Here is a 16,285-nt window from a genome sequence, read left to right on the forward strand (position 1 = left end):
TAAAGATCTCCCCCATGTCCCTACTTGGAGAAGCGGTGTCCAGACATTTGGTCGACCTAAAACTGGTCGAATGACATTTGGTCGACGCAATTTGGTCGAAAACCAAATGGTCGAATTTTTTTTTTTAATTATATATTATATTAATTATATATTTATTTTTCGGGTTTTCGTTTTTTACAAAAATGGGTTTTTTAAAAAAAAAGGAGAAAATAAAAAAAAAAAAAATTCGACCATTTGGTTTTCGACCAAATTGGTTCGACCATTTGTCTGGTCGACCAATTTTTTTCGACCGAATGTCTGGTAACCGGAGAAGCGTCTCACCTGCAGAGAGTTGGAGGAAGTTGAGCAGAGAGCTCGGGAGGGAGAGTATTTAGGAAGAGAGTGTTGCAGATAGAGTGGGCCCAGGCCCCAGAAAGCCTTGTGGACAATGCAAAGGGTCTTGAACTTAATCCTTACAGCCACTGTCAGCACCAGAGAGATACGGTCCCTGGTCTTTAGGCCAAGGATGAGTCTTGCGTTTCTGTTCTGGATAAGTTGAAGAGGACGGAGGGTAGAAGAGGAAAGGTTGAGAAAGAGGCTGTTGCAGTAGTCCAGCCTAGAGAGGACCAGGGCTGTAGAGATGGTGAGCCTCTGGGGAAACTGAGAAAAGGTAGAATACCTCTGAGAAGGTGCAGTTGGTAGTGTGAATTTGAGAGATGTCCGTGATCTAAGACGAGAAGAAGTGGAGTCGAGCACCCCCAGAATTTTTGCCTCTTTGTAGGCGGAGGCACATAGCCAAGGCAGCCCCGCAAGAGAGAAAGAGGAAAGGTGGGAGCAGAGGTCCCGATGAGGACAATTTCTGTTTACACGCATGGAGGCAGAGGTTGTTTGCAGCACACCAGGTCTGAATTGCGGACAGTCAGTCTGGTATGAGTGAGGAAGAGGAAGAGGCTGAGGGTAGCCTGCAAGGAGGGCTGCCTGTCATCAGTTTAACACTGAAAGTTGGAGGTGAATGTGGCTATCATACGCAATACGCAACATGATTACGCAACAAAAAAATAAAAACAAATCCTGTAACAGCGCCTCGATGCCTGCGGGCTGTGTGAGCGCTTTAGAAATGTTAAATAAATAAATAAATAAATAAATACTGCCCAGGGGGCCATGTAGCCATTGAAAACTAGGGGGATAGGTTAGCTACCTGGGGGACGCCACATGTAAAGAGAGCGATAGGGGAGAGAAGGAACCCCAATTCCATCTGGGAAGGGCAGTCAGATAGAAAGGAGATAAGCCGAGCCAGGGCCTGATCAGTGATGTCCTGGGTATCATGGAGATGTGCAATCAGGGTGTTGTGGTTTACTGTATCAGAAGGCAGAGGAGAGGTTGAGTAGAATGAGGGCAGAGGTTCAGGACGAGTGTTCAGGAGAGCAGTTTCCATGCCTTCGGATGCTCTAAAGCCTGACTGGTGGTCATAGATGCAGCCAACAGATTCAGTGTGGAGGGTGAGCTGAGAAATAGCCAACTTCTCAGGTGATAGTTTTCCAGAATGGAAGGGTCATCAGAAGATTTTCTGAGGAGAGGGTGCACAAGGGAATGCTTAAGAGCAGTGGCGAAAACTCCAGTGGTGAAGGAGAGGTTGCAGAGGTCAGACAAAGCTGGGTTAAGAGAGTCAAAGTTGTCCTTGATGGTTTTGAAGGGACAGGTGTCCACCTGTTTGGAGGAGGCTTTCATAGACCAGACATGCCTAGTGGCCTGCTTCCTCAGGTGTGACAGGGGAGAGAGAAGAAGGGGAGGGTGGGTGTGGCCTGGGGCGATACAAGATATGTTGTTGCATGTTTGAGGAATTCAACCATCCGCACACCGAAAGTGCGCTCACCTGGGCTTTTTGATTTTTGTTTATTTAAAAGAATGAATGATGGCAGATCAACCTCCAGAAAATATGTGGAGCCATTCCCGAACATATTTTCCACGCTCACCGCACAGCAGAAAAATAGTCATGTACTCTGGTAGGACACAGCTTACCAGTGCCGCCCTCCACTGCTATGTGTGGCTGACACCTGACAGCTGTGGGTACATCAAAAGCTTCTGGTCGTGGGCAGCTAGATTAGCATTTCAAGGCCCCATAGATTTGCATCTCCATTTTTACACCTTGCTGGTGGCAATGAATACTGAAGAATGTTAATTAGCAGGTCTCATGGAATGTCTGGGTGCAGGAAGTGACAATGGAGACCAGAGAACAACACGTCTTTGTAATGCAATGTGTCAACTTGGTATTAACATCCCTCCTTGGTATGAAAGGTCAGTGAATGTCATATCTGGAACCACTCCTTTCGCTCAGGGAAGTATGTGAATTGTAGGAGACACAAGTATGCCTGCAACCCCCTACTGTAGAGGAGGCTCATGTTGTGACCAAGTGCCGTATGGGGCTCAGTTAATTAGTGAGACACTTTGATGTACAGCAGACAGGAAGATGGGTGGAACTTAGAAGTATATGTTATCATGCTTCCCCTGTCTGTTGACAAGTGCTCTGATTCTGACCTAACGCATCACTGAAAATTGTTGGTGGGGACCCAGGAATGGTTCATTAGGTGGGCTTAGCCTGCACCAATCACTGGAGCCCGTTTGGCTTTAAAAGAGGGCTGAACCCCTCACTTATCAAATCATCTGAAGGCTTCACAAGGAGTATGAAGAAGGACTCATTTGGACCCGAGCTGAAGGTACAGTTTACATCTTCCGCCAGTGAAGGAAGGCCAGGAGTTCCAAGGGAGAAGCAAGATTCCTGACACTAAACATCTCCCAGGGAACAGAGGGAGATACTGGACTCAGAGGACCTGTCCAGCAGCTCTAGAACTTCAACCCAGCCAGCACACAGCATGCGCTGCTAGGTTCTGACAGCAAGCTTACTAGGTGGGAAGTGCCAGAGAGTCTCTGGACAAAGGACAAGGCCGTTACCTGCTAACACTCTCCTGAGATTTGGTCTGTCCACCTTGAAAGGACAGAAGCTCTACGAAGAAGCTAGGAGGAGTGCCACACAAGCATCAGCCAGCATCCATCTTTGTAAGGACAATTTCGAGACATTCAAGTCCTCGAAACACATCCCGATGCACCGCTGACTGTTGTCACGCCACAGTGACCAGAGCCATCTGAGACGTGTCGACCAGCATTCCAGATCTGCCAACCAGCACAGAGACAACTATTCTTGGCCCCGAGCCACCGCGCCGGATAGCCTGCAGGCGTCCATCCAGCCTTGCTTGCTGAACTGCCTGCCGCCTGGTACCCACAGCTGTCTCCCACCACTAACTCTGTCTCAAGGGCTGTGAAGCACCCTGGAACTGCCTCAATGCTGTTGAGCACCAAGGACATCTTGAGCACTAGAAACATTGTGGTTCTGCCCCACTGGTGCTTCTCCAAAGGCCCCTAGAGACAGTTACGACCCTTTGCCCCTTTAGTGCTCGAACCAAATAATCTTGAACTATAAGACTGATTACTTGGCCAACTAATTTCCTGACAGTATCAAGAGTGCATCCCTTTCCTTTGTGAAACCGTCTGTCATCTGTGTTCCTTTACAGTGTGGGTTGTATTTGTAGTGTGCTAGAACTGTCTGTTGTAGTAATAATAAAGTAGATATTTTTATACAACCTTGACTGGACAGTCCCTTTTATCATTGGGTAATAATTGTATTTTCGCTGTGTTGCAACTAACCAACGATCCACTACCTTTCGGAGATAAGCCTGCCTTTCCATCCACTTTACCAACATTGATTGGACAAGAAGGTCTTTTAATTTACTTGTATTCCAATCTGTTTGGATACCTTCTGGTGTACTAGAGGTGTGGAGTTGATTGATGGTTTAGAAACCGATATCCATCCCTGGACCACTGGTGCCCCAGAAGTTGATTCGTCACACCACGATGTGGTAAGGAAGAGAGAGAGGATCGGATATCCTGTGTTTTTGAGGTGAAGTGTGCAGCCAGGGCCGAGCAAAGGGCCTGGGTAGTTGCAATGGTGAAGGAAGCCGCGGTATTGACTTTGCAGACTTTGAAAAGTTTGGCCGTGTTATTGGATGCTGCAGAGATGCGAGCTTGAATAAAGATTGGGAAGTTGGGTGCTAAATTAAGTTTATATGCCCTGTTGATGAGCCGGCATTTTGATGATTATTTTGATGATTAGCTTCTGTTCTGTTTATGCTCTTGTATGCCCATTGGCATGTTGACTGTGGCATGGAGAAATGTTCAGGCCCTTCAAATCAATTGGATTTTGATAGTGAATTGGGGATATTTAAACCTCCTTTTCGTGAGCTGGCAAGTTGATGGCCAATGTCGGCAGTTGCCACATCTTGTTGTGTTGGCAAGTTGAGGCTGGACTGATGCACCCACCATATCCTGCTGTTGCATCGGCATCCTGATGTTAGGGTGAAAGTTGTACCAAGAGGCCTTTTGTTCTGACCTCTGGCTCAGTGAATAAGCCCTCAACCTGTCAGGTGTTTTGGAGAATAATGTAAGGCCCATGGAAGTGCATGCTGCTTGGAAGGTTGATCAAGCTTTGCAGGAATGGCGACCCCATTTAAGTCAACAGAAGTGTAGGCTTACCGGGAAGTTGAAGATGCTTCTAAAGAGTGCCCCAGCTTACAAGGAGCTTGAGTTGAGAGGTCAGCTTGTGTCTTTAGTCTGGAGGCTGCAATAAGGATGAATACAACTTAATTCTATGGTGCCTTGTCTTTTGGTCTCCACAATAACCACACCTCTCAAAGTGACCCACACCTCTTCTTGTCAGCTTATCTTCCACTGTTATTCTGATACTTGTTTTCTCACTCCCTTCTCTGTTTCTCTTCCATCTCTCTTGTTTATCATGTACTTCTCTCAAGCACTTTCATTGTTGCTCACGCTTCCAGCTCCCCTTCCTTCTCTATGGATATTAGATTACATTTACATATGTCATATCTTTAGCTATATCTGACTTATACTCCGTTTCTCACCATGAACATCTTAACACTCTCTCTCTCTCTCACTCGGAGCATTAATCCTCCACTCATGTTATTTCCCCTTTCACCCACTCTCTCATTAGCACCCTGGAAGGGTCTGCACAATCGCTCATCTTCTCATTTTTGCTTCTCTTAGTTCCTGTGAGAGAACCTACCCTCCAGGGCTTTAAGTGAGCCGGGGTCGGCTCCGAAATTTCGTTTTGAGGTGGGGCCCTGCCTGGGCCCACTAATCTCCCCTGGAAGCCCCGACCACTACACGAAAAGGCTTTTTTTTCTACAGCATGAAGCTCTCGCTCGTGTGCGAGTGCTTCAGGCTTCAGAAAAAAAATGCCTTTCAGCCATAATGGTGGCGCCGCACCTGCGAGGCATCGCTTTAAGCAAGAGATGCCCGTGGGCCTGCGCCACCATTATGGAGAGAAAATGAGACCACTGGAAGCAGAGGGCTTGCTTTCTAAGTACTGAAGCTCCCGCGCATTCGCTGGGGTTTCAGTCTTCAGGAAACGGCCTCAGCTTCCAGTAGCCTCACCCTTTCAGCCTTAATGGTGACGCTGTCCCCCTCAAGCTGGCGAGGGGCAGCAGCTCCATTAAGGCTGAATAGGCGAGGCACTATCCCCTGCCAGACAAGCCTATAGAAAATAAAAGCAGAGATCAGCACCCTCTCCGCATGGGGAGAGGGTGCTGATCTCAACAAAAGGCTGCCTGGCAGGGGTGCCAGTAGCCCATTGAGCGGAGGCTCGTCAGGGGGGCGTGGACTAACGGGACAGCGGGACCCCCACCATTAGGCCACGCCTCCTTGATGAGCCCCGGCTCATTTTGTAGTGCCACTTAAGGCACTGCCACCCTACCCCTCTTTGATAGCAGTACTGCTTGCTGACCTCCACTCTGGACTGCATGTTAACCTTTGCTTCGCATTCACCTGTTGAAATCGACAAGACCATCTAATAACCGCCCATCTCTGCTACTCTGTGAAGCACAGGGGAAGAAGCTGTCCTTTCTCCTCGTGTCCCCAGCACTGTGCGTCTGCTTGGCTCTGCCTGCAAAGGGAAGTCATGTTTCTCCAACTCATGTGCGCAGTAATCTAATTATTACATATTTCAACAATATATTCTCAGATCTCGCTATGACAGACCCAATTCAAAATAGTACTCTGTGTGCCTTTTTTAATGAAGTTCTCATATTTGAGACAGATTTAGTGAGGCTGTGTTCCAAAATGATGCTGTCGCTGATGTGGCGATAAACAAGCTGTGTTTGGAGCTCCTTGAAGCAGAGCCAATGATTCGCTCATCTCCTACTCTGGCGAGATTCCTTCTAGAACACGCAGGGCTAGAAGGGCACTGGGGGGTACGGGGGGACTCTAACTAACCCATCAGGAAGTGACGTTATAGGAAGTGAACATTTTCTTAAGTTAATTATGCACATTGTATCCAACTCATCTTTGACAGTTGAGCAGAGGGCACAGGACAAACACACATTCACCAATAGTACACATGTTCCTATGGTAGAGATGCATAATTATAAACGCATGGACTGGTTAGATCTAAGAACTCTTAATTTGGGAGGTTTTACCATTCTCTGATATTCATGTGGTCTTGTGGTTGTTTATTACGTTTCTCACCTTACAGCCGCACAACCGGGTTTCAAAACCGGCCTGCAGCTCTGGCCACTTTAAGTGGCTGCGGCAAGTGCAAGTTATATATATTTTTTAAAATCCTTAAACACACCGGGGAACGGCATCCGCACTGTCAAAAAAAGTGGACAGATACCCCTCACCACCGCGATCCCTCGATTTGTGCCCTGAAAACACTGTACCTGAGCTCAGATCATGAAATCCTTCAGGTGTTAAATTAGACCAAATGCCTGGCTAATGGTTGAAATTTGGCAAACTCAGAATGACGATTCCAATACCAATATGTGGTTCCCTGCTGCCAAAATGTTTTTGAAGCTCTAGCAATGGGTGAACAAAGATCAAAGAGCCGGGTTCTCGCGAGAGCCAGAATTGTGGGGAAGGGGAAGGGGCGAGTAGAGTGCATAACTTGGCTGGTTCAAACCAAATCTCTCAAGATGAGGTGATTGTAAAGAATGGAGGGGTGTATCTGTACTCCCGCTCTCTATTTGGCACAGTAGAAGCACAGAGCACCCCAGCCAAGATTCTCTATTTGGTAACGTTGGACAAGCAATCAGGGCTTAAGATCTCAGGAGGTGATGCAGTGTGTATTCTCTCTTTTAATATTCAGACTGGAATTTGAGCCATACTCTTCTATCTCCCTTGAAATAGGATTACCTAGGTGTTTCTTTGTCCAAACAAAATTCCCTGTTTACTCAAAAATAACACAGTCCCGTCCCTCTATATTGCCATTTCCCTTAGTCTACTTACATCCATTTAATCAAGTCGAGGCCTTTGGTATCGACTCCTCCTCCAATCTGACCACTTCGCCTTCCATCCGCCTAGCGTCCGTGGAAACCAAGCAGGGATTTATTGAAAGAGGGACGTGCCCACTGTCTCGGTTCTTCTTGCAAGTTTATTTCTATTGGCCACTCTCCACACTAAACACCACAATCTTCCAGCTAATGGCGGAGGATACCCGATCGTCCAGAACTCCAAAGTCATACTAGTTTAGATCTGAAACCATCCACACTGTTAGCACATGAGCGTATGGCTCGTGGAAGGTGCATCTATTACTGGATGGGATTACACCAGAATAAGTATGAGTCCAAATAACCAGACAAACTCAAGAAGATGGCAAGTTACTGTTTTATTAACACTTTTCTAAAACAGGGAGGGTACAACAAATATCAACGGAAGTACACTCAGTCTCTCAGTGATTTCCACAAAAAATACAATGTTTATGTATTTAGTACATTGTGCATCAGAGTGACACCATACTAAGTGACAATAGTAAACACCTATCAGGGGTCGGGATTGTTTAAGGGAAACATCTAGATATGCAATCATGTAAGAGCTAGGATTGTTATTGGGTGTTCTTTATCAGGTGGACAGCTTATGCCTACCTCTTCAAACATGTCATTTCAGAAAAATCAGATACACAGTGTTTCAATATATACATCCATAAAGAAACCTGTTTAGCCAAGTATTTTGCATCTTTATTTTATAAATCCTCAATGGAAGCCTAATGGTTTCAGAATGCAAAGTGATGCAAGTCTGAAACATTGCCTCTCTTTTAAACCACTTTACTTTCAGAAACACAATGGAATACGTTGTGTGAGAAGATCACTTGAAATGAAATGAAATGAAATGATATTTCATTTATATCGAGCTCGTACACAAGAGTTTTCAGAGTGCGGCGAGTTGTTTGACACAGATATTAAGCTTTGTGTAAGCATGTTGTTCAACAAATTTGAATATCCAGTTAAAATCAAACCCCTTGTGTCAAACTAGAAACCATAACAAGAATAAGCTAGGCTTTAAAGTGCAGTTTTATTTTTTTTTGCTGTATTTCATTGCCCAATGAGAAGTGACATGGGTTGCTATTAGAATGAGTAATATTCATGTGTGTGCTACTATTTCAGTTTATTGCACCGGATGGATTTGCATCAGAAGGTGGCCATCAATCACTGCTTGGAACTGGATCTTCAGTGGAAAAAGAGGGGGACGGAACCGCTCGACTGCTTTAATCTGATCCCGGTCCTGGTCCGGCAACTGCATCAGAAGTAAGCACCCCTTGAGTAAAAAATAAAAGTTGGTTGACGCCCCTATTAAAATAAATGCTTTATTTTCTGAGTCGATATCTGAGTTGATGTGCAAGTGAAATCTTAGTGTTCCTCCTACCTTATCTCTCCTATCTTCCCCCGGCATTCCTGTGATGACATCTTAAGGTTGATACCCTTGTAAAATTTGCAACAGATTACATGCCTAAACCTACAGCACTATCATTTTAAGTATTTGCTTGCATAGCTGCTTCACCAAAGCAACATGAAATGTGAATAAATGACCAATCATGCAGAAAAATAGAAAAACATTAAGAAAACAAGATAAACAGACAACCAAAAAGAGGGAAAATTTTTGTGGATGTGGTTTTATTGAATATTGAAATCTGAAAAATGTCCATATCTTGATATAGATTGTCAGTTTTGAGAAACCAAATCATTTTTTATTTCTTATATGCAGAGGAAAATTTCTCTTGTTACAGACTTCATGGTGAACCCTGTGAAACCAAGGGCAATTGTGATGACAGCACAAAAAGATCGACAAGCAACTTGGCACATTACCTGCTGAACCAACTGCTGGACCTTGAATTTAGCAAAAAAAGAGTTGAAGGCAGAAAAGGGAAGATTAACACTGAAATTTCATCAACAAGAAGCTATAAAAGGTGATTCAGAACACAGATGTTAAATATATTTATTTGGAGATTGTACAATGCAAATTGTCTACTTTGCTTCCTTTCATTCGGGCATACCTCTGCCAGGCACATCTTCAGCAAAGTTATAATGCTTGTTGAGCACCTCCTTTCAAGATGTACCTGCTGGTTAGATGTTTTTTGCTAGCTCTTTTCAAACTTTCTACTGAATTCTTCCTTATTGCATTTCAGAATGTATCCGTTAAAGCAACAGAAAAGGGCTTTGCAGAACTCTCTGCTGAGTACCGAAAAGCACTCTCAAATAAAATTGGGATCTACAAGGCACCTGACTTGTCTTTTTTTATGAAAGTCTCTCCCCTATGCGCCCCAGGCTGGGTCTGTGTCATCCCTCTCCTCTGCACCATAGGCTAATCCTGTGTAGCCCCCTCACTCTCTTACTCCCTGGGATGGGTCTGAGTCACCCTTTCCTTTACTCTCTGGATTAGGCTTTGGTCACCAATTGACTCCCCGGCTGGTACTTGGCCTCCATTTGACTCCCTAGCTGGTACTGGGTCCCCACCTGATTCTATTGCTCCCTGGGCTGGGTCCCTACCTCCCACCCAACTCCCATTCTACCTGGGCCGGGTTCCCACCCGACTCGCTTTCTCCCTGGGCTTGGGTGAGAAATTGACTCCCTGGATAGTACTGGGTGCCCATTTGACTATGTGGCTGGTACCCAGGCTCCAATTCACTCTCTGGCTGATACTGGGTCCCCATTTAACTCCCTGGCTGTTACTGTCTCTTGCTCCATGGGCTGATTCACACCCTGAATCCCTGGCGGGTATTTTTGTTTTAATCCATGCATGTCCACTCATTGTAAAGCACTCTGTTTCGGGACAGCTACAGTCATGTGTGTGTGCTATGTACGCAGTTTCAGGTTGACCCTCATTGGACCTCTTAATAAATATAATTGAAAAAAGCAGGTGTCCATTTATTTTTAATATCCCATTAACCTTGCTCGACTTTGATGTCATTTTACCCAACTGACTGCAAAGACAAAATGTGTGTACTCACTATTGGAGGATTTCTTTCAGGATTTTAGGTAACATTGTTTTTCGGTTCAAACTGCTAAATATTTTAATTTTCCAGGGCATAAACCAAAACTATTCATATGCGATTCTTTGGGGATTTGCATTGCTAACTGATATTTATGTTACAGATTTACTTAACTGCACTGCCCCTGTTTTTTATAGGATTGTTTGGGGATTGCATTGCTATTGGATTTTTTATATAATTGTCTGGGGATTGCATTGCTTTTGGATTTGTATAGGATTGTTCAGCGATTGGATTGCTCTTGAATTATTACTGCATTGTTTGGGCACTGGATTGCTTGGATTGTTTAGGGATTGCATTCCACTGAGTACAATTGGAATACCTGGATTTAAAGAAGATTTAAAGACCATTTAAATCTTTGGATAAAATCTAGTGGCAATGCACTTCCTTTCCAGATTTGTTTGGTAGGGAAGCTTTAGGCACATTCTGTAGCCTGTTGATGCATTGGCACGCTGGTGGGGAATTGCTCCATGGCCTGCTGAAGTGTTGGCATACTGATGGTAAATGGGGCCAGTTACATACCCTGTTCATGTGTTCTCATGTGTAATGCATATTGATTGATTGTTTATTCATTATTCGCTTATACACAAGTGTTCAAAGTGCAACCATCCATGGGAGGGGAAGGCATATGGAAGACAAGACAAACGATCTTACTAGGGATGGTACATTCAGATCATGCAGGTGCACAGAACAGGAAGTGTGTGGGGGAATGGGGACCAAGTGTGCCCAGTCCCGTCAGAACATAGGTTAAGTGCAGAGAGATACCACTATCATGGGTTGGAACTGAAGTGCAGTAGTGATGCGGCAAGTGCAAGGCTGTGGGCAAGTGCAGGAGACTGACGAGGAAAGCTTGGGACCTGTGAGGCTCTGAAGGTACACCAGACAGCCAGTCAGCGAAACTGAGCAGAATTAGAGGAAAGAGAGCGAGAGAGCAGAAATTGGTGGTTAGCAGGGAAGAGGGAGGGAGACGGAAGAGGCAAAGAGGAAAGTCTTGAGGAGTTGCTGGAACTTTAAGAGATCTGGCTCAAGATGGTGGGAGGCGGGGAGGCTGTTCCAGAGGGAGGCACCTGAGTGGATAAAGGTCTCCCCCATGTCCCTACTTGGAGAAGCGTCTCACCTGCAGAGAGTTGGAGGAAGTTAAGCAGAGAGCTCGGGAGGGAGAGTATTTAGGAAGAGAGTGTTGCAGATAGAGTGGGCCCAGGCCCCAGAAAGCCTTGTGGACAATGCAAAGGGTCTTGAACTTAATCCTTACAGCCACTGTCAGCACCAGAGAGATACTGTCCCTGGGCTTTAGGCCAAGGATGAGTCTTGCGTTTCTGTTCTGGATAAGTTGAAGAGGACGGAGGGTAGAAGAGGAAAGGTTGAGAAAGAGGCTGTTACAGTAGTCCAGCCTAGAGAGGACCAGGGCTGTCGAGATGGTGAGCCTCTGGGGAAACTGAGAAAAGTTAGACTACCTCTGAGGAGGTGCAGCTGGTAGTGTGACTTTGAGAGATGTCTGTGATCTAAGACGAGAAGAAGTGGATTCGAGCACCCCTACAATGTTTGCCTCTTTGTAGGTGGAGGCACAGAGCCAAGGCAGCCCCGCCAGAGAGAAAGAGGAAAGGTGGGAGCAGAGGTCCCGATGAGGACAATTTCTGTTTACACGCATGGAGGCAGAGATTGTTTGCAGCACACCAGGTCTGAATTGCGGACAGTCAGTCTGGTATGAGTGAGGAAGAGGAAGAGGCTGAGGGTAGCCTGCAAGGAGGGCTGCCTGTCATCAGTTTAACACTGAAAGTTGGAGGTGAATGTGGCTATCATACGCAATACGCAACATGATTACTCAACAAAAAAAAAAAAAATCCTGTAACAGCGCCTCGATGCCTGTGGGCTGTGTGAGCGCTTTAGAAATGTTAAATAAATAAATAAATACTGGCCAGGGGGCCATGTAGCCATTGAAAACTAGGGGGATAGGTTAGCTACCTGGGGGACACCACATGTAGAGAGAGAGATAGGGGAGAGAAAGAACCCCAATTCCATCTGGGAAGGGCAGTCAGATGGAAAGGAGATAAGCCACGCCAGGGCCAGATCAGTGATGTCCTGGTTATCATGGAGATGTGCAATCAGGGTGTTGTGGTTTACTGTATCAGAAGGCAGAGGAGAGGTTGAGTAGAATGAGGGCAGAGGTTCAGGACGAGTGTTCAGGAGAGCAGTTTCCATGCCTTCGGATGCTCTAAAGCCTGACTGGTGGTCATGGATGCAGCCAACAGATTCAGTGTGGAGGGTGAGCTGAGAAATAGCCAACTTCTCAGGTGATAGTTTTCCAGAATGGAAGGGTCATCAGAAGATTTTCTGAGGAGAGGGTGCACAAGGGAAGGCTTAAGAGCAGTGGCGAAAACTCCAGTGGTGAAGGAGAGGTTGCAGAAGTCAGACAAAGCTGGGGCAAGAGAGTCAAAGTTGTCCTTGATGGTTTTGAAGGGACAGGTGTCCACCTGTTTGGAGGAGGCTTTCATAGACCAGACATGTCTAGTGGCCTGCTTCCTCAGGTATGACAGGGGAGAGAGAAGAAGGGGAGGGTGGGTGTGGCCACGGGCGATACAAGATATGTTGTTGCATGTTTGAGGAATTCAACCATCCGCACACCGAGAGTGCGCTCACCTGGGCTTTTTGATTTTCGTTTATTTAAAAGAATGAATGATGGCAGATCAACCTCCAGAAAATATGTGGAGCCATTCCCGCACATATTGTCCACGCTCACCGCACAGCAGAAAAATAGTCATGTACTCTGGTAGGACACAGCTTACCAGTGCCGCCCTCCACTGCCATGTGTGGCTGACACCTGACAGCTGTGGGTACATCAAAAGCTTCTGGTCGTGGGCAGCTAGATTAGCATTTCAAGGCCCCATAGATTTGCATCTCCATTGTTACACCTTGCTGGTGGCAGTGAATACTGAAGAATGTTAATTAGCAGGTCTCATGGAAGGTCTGGGTGCAGGAAGTGACAATAGAGACCAGAGAACAACGCGTCTTTGTAATGCAATGTGTCAACTTGGTATTAACATCCCTCCTTGGTATGAAAGGGCAGTGAATGTCATATCTGGAACCACTCCTTTCGCGCAGGGAAGTATGTGAATTGTAGGAGACACAAGTATGCCTGCATCCCCCTACTGTAAAGGAGGCCCATGTTGTGACCAAGTGCCGTATGGGGCTCAGTTAATTAGGGAGACACTTTGATGTACAGCAGACAGGAAGATGGGTGGAACTTAGAAGTATATGTTATCATGCTTCCCCTGTCTGTTGACAAGTGCTCTGATTCTGACCTAACGCATCACTGAAAATTGTTGGTGGGGACCCAGGAATGGTTCATTAAGGTGGGCTTAGCCTGCACCAATTACTGGAGCCCGTTTGGCTTCAAAAGAGGGCTGAGCCCCTCACTTATCAAATCATCTGAAGGCTTCACAAGGAGTATGAAGAAGGACTCATTTGGACCCGAGCTGAAGGTACAGTTTACATCTTCTGCCAGTGAAGGAAGGCCAGGAGTTCCAAGGGAGAAGCAAGATCCCTCCCCTAAACATCTCCCAGGGAACAGAGGGAGATACTGGACTCAGAGGACCTGTCCAGCAGCTCTAGAACTGCCACCCAGCCAGCACACAGCATGCGCTGCTAAGTTCTGACAGCAAGCTTACTAGGTGGGAAGTGCCGGAGAGTCTCTGGACAAAGGACAAGGCCGTTAGCTGCTAACACCCTCCTGAGATTTGGTCTGTCCGCCTTGAAAGGACAGAAGCTCTACGAAGAAGCTAGTAGGAGTGCCACACAAGCATCAGCCAGCATCCATCTTTGTAAGGACAATTTCGAGACATTCAAGTCCTCGAAACACATCCCGCTGCACCGCTGACTGTTGTCACGCCACAGTGACCAGAGCTATCTGAGACGTGTCGACCAGCATTCCATATCTGCCAACCAGCACAGAGACAACTATTCTTGGCCCCGAGCCACCGCGCCGGATAGCCTGCAGGCGTCCATCCAGCCTCGCTTGCTGAACTGCCTGCCGCCTGGTACCCACAGCTGTCTCCCACCACTAACTCTGTCTCAAGGGCTGCGAAGCACCCTGGAACTGCCTCAATGCTGTTGAGCACCAAGGACATCTTGAGCACTAGAAACGTTGTGGTTCTGCCCCACTGGTGCTTCTCCAAAGGCCCCTAGAGACAGTTACGACCCTTTGCCCCTTTAGTGCTGGAACCAAATAATCTTGAACTATAAGACTGATTACTTGGCCAACTAATTTCCTGACAGTATCAAGAGTGCATCCCTTTCCTTTGTGAAACCGTCTGTCATCTGTGTTCCTTTACAGTGTGGGTTGTATTTGTAGTGTGCTAGAACTGTCTGTTGTAGTAATAATAAAGTAGATATTTTTATACAACCTTGACTGGACAGTCCCTTTAATCATTGGGTAATAATTGTATTTTCGCTGTGTTGCAACTAACCAACGATCCACTACCTTTCGGAGATAAGCCTGCCTTTCCATCCACTTTACCAACATTGATTGGACAAGGAGGTCTTTTAATTTACTTGTATTCCAATCTGTTTGGATCCCTTCTGGTGTACTAGAGGTGTGGAGTTGATTGATGGTTTAGAAACCGATATTCATCCCTGGACCACTGGTGCCCCAGAAGTTGATTTGTCACAGCATGATGTGGTAAGGAAGAGAGAGAGGATCGGATATCCTGTGTTTTTGAGGTGAAGTGTGCAGCCAGGGCCGAGCAAAGGGCCTGGGTAGTTTCAATGGTGAGGGAAGCCGCGGTATTGACTTTGCAGACTTTGAAAAGTTTGGCCGTGTTATTGGATGCTGCAGAGATGCGAGCTTGAATAAAGATTGGGAAGTTGGGTGCTAAATTAAGTGTATATGCGCTGTTGATGAGCTGGCATTTTGATGATTATTTTGATGATTAGCTTCTGTTCTGTTTATGCTCTTGTATGCCCATTGGCATGTTGACTGTGGCATGGAGAAATGTTCAGGCCCTTCAAATCAATTGGATTTTGATAGTGAATTGGGGATATTTAATCCTCCTTTTCGTGAGCTGGCAAGTTGATGGCCAATGTCGGCAGTTGCCACATCTTATTGTTGTGTTGGCAAGTTGAGGCTGGACTGATGCACCCACCATATCCTGCTGTTGCATCGGCATCCTGATGTTAGGGTGAAAGTTGTACCAAGAGGCCTTTTTTTCTGACCTCTGGCTCAGTGAATAAGCACTCAACCTGTCAGGTGTTTTGGAGAATAATGTAAGGCCCATGGAAGTGCACGCTGCTTGGAAGGTTGATCAAGCTTTGCAGGAATGGCGATCCCATTTAAGTCAACAGAAGTGTAGGCTTACCGGGAAGTTGACGATGCTTCGAAAGAGTGCCCCAGCTTACAAGGAGCTTGAGTTGAGAGGTCAGCTTGTGTCTTTAGTCTGGAGGCTGCAATAAGGATGAATACAACTTAATTCTATGGTGCCTTGTCTTTTGGTCTCCACAATAACCACACCTCTCAAAGTGACCCACACCTCTTCTTGTCAGCTTATCTTCCACTGTTATTCTGATACTTGTTTTCTCACTCCCCTCTCTGTTTCTCCTCCATCTCTCTTGTTTATCATGTACTTCTCTCAAGCACTTTCATTGTTGCTCACGCTTCCAGCTCCCCTTCCTTCTCTATGGATATTACATTACATTTACATATGTCTATCTTTAGCTATATCTGACTTATACTCCGTTTCTCACCATGAACATCTTATCTCTCTCTCGCTCTCTCTCACTCGGAGCATTAATCCTCGACTCATGTTATTTCCCCTTTCACCCACTCTGTCATTAGCACCCTGGAAGTGGGTGATGGCCATTCAGGATGCTCGAAAACGCGGACTGTATTGTATGGTAGAAGCCTGTATTCCGAGCAGCCTGGGTTCTGCA

Source organism: Ambystoma mexicanum, chromosome 13 (genome assembly GCF_040938575.1).
Source record: "Ambystoma mexicanum isolate Mex_15411 chromosome 13, UKY_AmexF1_1, whole genome shotgun sequence".
Lineage (NCBI taxonomy): Eukaryota > Metazoa > Chordata > Amphibia > Caudata > Ambystomatidae > Ambystoma > Ambystoma mexicanum.